The sequence below is a fragment of the Nerophis lumbriciformis genome, linkage group LG09 (genome assembly GCF_033978685.3).
Source record: "Nerophis lumbriciformis linkage group LG09, RoL_Nlum_v2.1, whole genome shotgun sequence".
NCBI classification, from domain to species: Eukaryota; Metazoa; Chordata; class Actinopteri; order Syngnathiformes; family Syngnathidae; genus Nerophis; species Nerophis lumbriciformis.
This window is the reverse complement of record NC_084556.2, coordinates 32,180,807-32,185,991: the sequence shown is the minus strand read 5'-3', so window position 1 is coordinate 32,185,991 and position 5,185 is coordinate 32,180,807.

Below are 5,185 nucleotides of genomic sequence, written 5' to 3'. Positions count from 1 at the left end.
GTTACATGGCATTTCCTTTTAACAACATTCAGTAAATGTTTGGGAACTGAGGAGACCAATTTTTGAAGCTTTTCAGGTGGAATTCTTTCCCATTCTTGCTTGTTGTACAGCTTAAGTTCAACAGGTCATATTGCGCCACACATTTTCAATGGGAGACAGGTCTGGACTACAAGCAGGCCAGTCTATTACCCACACTCTTTACTACTAAGCCACACTGTTGAATGTGGCTTGGCATTGTCTTGCTGAAATAAGCAGGGGCGTCCATGAAAAAGATGTCGCTTGGATGGCAACATATGTTGCTCCAAAACCTGTATGTACCTTTCAGCATTAATGGCGCCTTCACAGATGTGTAAGTTACCCATGCCTTGGGCACTAATACACCCCCATACCATCACAGATGCTGGCTTTTGAACTTTGCGCCTTTAACAGTCCGGATGGTTCTTTTCCTCTTTGGTCCGGAGGACACGACGTCCACAGTTTCCAAAAACAATTTGAAATGTGGACTCGTCAGACCACAGAACATCTTAGATGAGCTCGGGCCCAGCGAAGCCGGTGGCGTTTTTGGGTGTTGTTGATAAATGGCTTTCGCTTTGCATAGTAGAATTTTAACTTGCACTTACAAATGTAGCGACCAACTGTAGCTACTGACAGTGGTTTCCTGAAGTGTTCCTGAGCCCATGTGGTGATATCCTTTACACACCGATGTCGGTTTTTGATGTAGTACCACCTGAGGGATCGAAGGTCACGGGCATTGAATGTTGGTTTTCGGCCTTGCCGCTTACGTGCAGTGATTCTCTGAACTTGTTGATGATATTACGGACCGTAGATGGTGAAATCCCTAAATTCTTTGCAATAGCTGGTTGAGAAATGTTCTTAAACTGTTCGGCATTTTGCTCTCGCATTTGTTCACAAAGTGGTGACCCTCACCGCATCCTTGTTTGTGTATGACTGAGCATTTCATGGAAGCTGCTTTTGTACCCAATCATGGCACCCACTTGTTCCCGATTAGCCTGTTCACCTGTGAGAAGTTCCAAATAAGCATGACCATTCCTCAACTTTCTCAGTCATTTTTGCCACTTGTGCCAGCTTTTTTGATACATGCAGGCATGTTGCAGATTAAAATGCCACCCCTATTGCAGGCATCAATTTCCAAATTAGGTAATATTTGCAAAAAATAAAGTTTACCGGTTCAAACATTAAATATCTTGTCTTTGCAGTCTATTCAATTGAATATAGGTTGAAAATGATTTGCAAATCTTTGTATTCTGTTTTTATTTACTATTTACACAACATACAAACTTCACTCTTTTTTTGTGAGGGTCCTGTTTCAGGCCAGGGTTGGTGTACAGTAGCCAAGAAGTACAGAGTTTCCCTAAAGTTGGGATCCATAGTTATGATTTATTTGTATCAGTCATGTTTAAAAACAAGTTACATTAAGGAACATCGTGTGGTTATATTTCAACATATCTGAAAAGGAGAAGAAAGAAGCAAAGCTTATATTTAAGCTTACCCCTTCTCCATGTCTTTTACTGCTACTGTAGTTCATTCACAACACAACTTATTACATATTTACCTTAAGTTGATGGGAAAAAATTTATAAGTAATAATTTATTGTTGATAGTCAATGAATATTATGTATTACTAATTTGTCATAAGTGATCTCTCACACTGGGTGCGTTTTTATTTGTCTCTTGCATTAAATAAAGAAAGCACAGCCTACCAATTCACATTTCCTGTGTTTTAAACATATTTAAACTGCGACAAGTCTTTTTGAGTTTTAGTATTTTGTGTCTTTGTAGTCGAGATGATGTCATCTTCAGTATTTGTCCAGTTCCTTGATGTCTTTAATAACAAGTACCGGTACTTTGGCTTTTTCCTGCCCTCCATTTAACTTGATGAAAACCAGTGTTGGGTTAGTTACTGAAAAGCAGTAACTAGTTACAGTTACTAGTTACTTCATTTCAAAAGTAACTCAGTTACTAACTCAGTTACTTACACCAAAAAGTAATGCGTTACTGTGAAAAGTAACTATTTAGTTACATCTTTTCCCCCCCTTTTTTTAAAGCTCCAATTAATGCCCTTTTAGCCTTCATTTCAGTACTGTTATTGCACTGGAGAATAATACAATGTGTTGATCAACTTGACATGCATTTGCATCACTCAACTCTGCTAAGCCATGTGGTCTACATACAACACACAAAGACAAAGATATGTTACAAAGGCCAATTTGTTTCTGGCCAGAACAAATTGACAAAACTATTTTAAATAGCTGCAACATAAAATACATAAGTAACAAACAGCATAATAACAGCATAGCTGTAAAGCAAGAAAGGCACACACTACATACACAAAGTCTAACCAGGCATTTTCTTCCTCAAGTAATTCTTATACAAAATCATGTCTGAAACCCAGAACACTACACATTTCCCCAGTTTTAGTTTAGAGATAAGGAAAGATTGGCCTGGCCCACTAGCATCCCTCTTTATGTTTGTGAACTTTATAGTCTATACATTTAGAGTGATGTGATAATCAAACACTCTAGAAGTCTAGAATGAAAGAGTATATAAGAGAATTGACAGCAACGTTCCCTCTCAGGAGCGCGCATGTGCAATTGCGCACTGCTCAAGCGTCCTCTGCGCACGGCAAATCTATGCTATGCACAAAATCAAATAAAAAAATAAGCGCATAACAATTTTCGACACGACACGGACACGACAGAGAGAACCGTTTTCGTCATCATTGTTCAAATATTGTAACGTCTGTCGAGACGCTTTGAGGACATGAATTCCATCCATCACTTTACTGAGCAAAACTCTTTACTGTTGGCCATAAACACATCACCAAAACATTAGTAAAAAAAATGATATCTAGCAAAACTGGTCATTTTCTGCAGTACAAACCAGACCAAAAGCAACGTTGTTATATCAACAGCAGCCGCTCGCTCTCTCACGTGCGCCAACACTTGCACATATGGCACTTAGCCAGTGATGCGTTTACAGCCACACAAAAAGTCGGACAACTCCAACACCACACATAAAGTGTCATTCCAGGTCGTTACACTATGATTTACCAATCAAATGTGTGCTTATTCTAGTGTCATTTATTAGGAATCTTAATTTATAAATATTAATAATTAAATGCTGTTAGTATATGAGGTGGCGACTTGTCCAGGGTGTACCCCGCCTTCCGCCCGATTGTAGCTGAGATAGGCTCCAGCGCCCCCCGCGACCCCAAAGGGAATAAGCGGTAGAAAATGGATGGATAGTATATTAAATAAATACTAATAAAAATATATTTTTTACAAACAGGAAGTTGCAGGAATGTACACATGATCCCCTGCTTACATCTCATTGTGCAACATGTGAATGTTTTAATGGGAACTAAATGCAATGTCTGAAAGGGGTACAAATTATTTCCAAAGCAGGACCTCCACCCAGACAAACAATACAAGTACACAGTTCATGAAAAACAATATTTTTTGTTATTGTCATTATAAGTGGGCCTAAACACTTATATTAGAAATGGAAATGACTGCTGTCATTTGATTATAATAATAAGAGAATGTTGTCTGTCTATCTGTGTTGGCCCTGTGATGAGGTGGGGACTTGTCCAGGGTGTACCCTGCCTTCCGCCCGAATGCAGCTGAGATAGGCTCCAGCGACCCCGAAAGGGACAAGCGGTAGAAAATGGATGGATGGATGGAGATGTAAGTTGTTATTTAGTCAGGTTTGGGACAGGTGTGCTGCTGGTGTAGCCACAGTGTGCACGTGTGATGTTGCTCACATGGGCTCCACTCAATGCTCAGGGACTTTTTGCATTTGCTCACACACATCAACAATTAGAGGGAACATTGATTGACAGAGTGTGTACCTTCAGCGGTGAATGGTGGTGGTGGTGGAGGTGAAGTGGCATCAGAGTCTCTGTCTCTCTTTACTAGCTTCGTCGAAGCATGTTGCTATGTAGCTTGTTTCAGCAGATTTGAATTGCTGTTTTGGGCAGTAGATGGGATCTTTGATCCAAAGCACAATTTACCTTTAACTAAAATGTTATTTTCTTTGTGCTCGACAAAAGAAAAGTAGTGAAAATATCTCCATGTTAGCAAACTCGACTTCTGGCTCCGCCATGATCAGACACGCCCCCCCCTCTCCACACTCACACGCACACACACCCACACAGAGCGCATATGTCTCTCTCTCTTCTCCGGCTTGACACAAGAAGAATCAGAACGATGACAGAGCAGCGCTCCGATAAAACACACTTTATACTACATAAAAAGTAACGTAAAATAACGCAGTAACGCATCATGTAGTAACGGTAACTGAGTTACTGAATATAAAAAAATAACGCGTTAGATTACTAGTTACCGCCGAAACTAACGGCGTTACAGTAACGCGTTACTTTGTAACGCGTTAGTCCCAACACTGATTGAAAACTCTAAAGTTGCAGCTCCAAGTGCTCTGAATGTTCCCCTGCTTCCTTAACTTGTGTGCCTTCTTTGTGATGTCAGCGTTGTGTTTTAATATCCATAGTCAAAAAACAACATTTTTTTTATGTATTAAAAATGTTAATAGTAAAATATTTGGTTTATTATATTACGTATTTATTAATTGCTAATTAGACATGTTTTTGTCAGGCTTGGTAAAAAGGATAGGACTTAGATGCAGAGTAGGGAACTTTGACAGGCTTTTATTTTGACAGCTTCCTTTCACCTCCAAAGTCAAGGAATTACAATATCTATATTAACCAATAAACTAATCGGCGAAAAAGGTTCCAAAAAATAGGAACAACCGAAAATCACTCCGAACGGAGGAAAACACAAAAGCAAAGACGAACTATAATTGGCGCCGTATATGCTATAACATGTATTAACAAAAAACGCTCCAACAGGAGGAAGAAACAACAGCTATGAAAAATTCTACACTATCTAATCTAATAAAGTTTAACAAAAATTGTCACTCAAAAATTTGAGGAAAGAATAAAAAATAACTGATAACTCACCACTTCGGCTGAATAAACTAAATAACAATAAAATCACTCCGCTGAGAAGGAAGAAAGGAAAACTCAAAATAGCAACGAAGGGATTCAGGATCAAGGAACATAAGCACAAGACGAGGCAAGGTAAGGCATGGACATGGACATGGACATGGACATGGACATGGACTAGAGAGCACGAATAAACGAGACA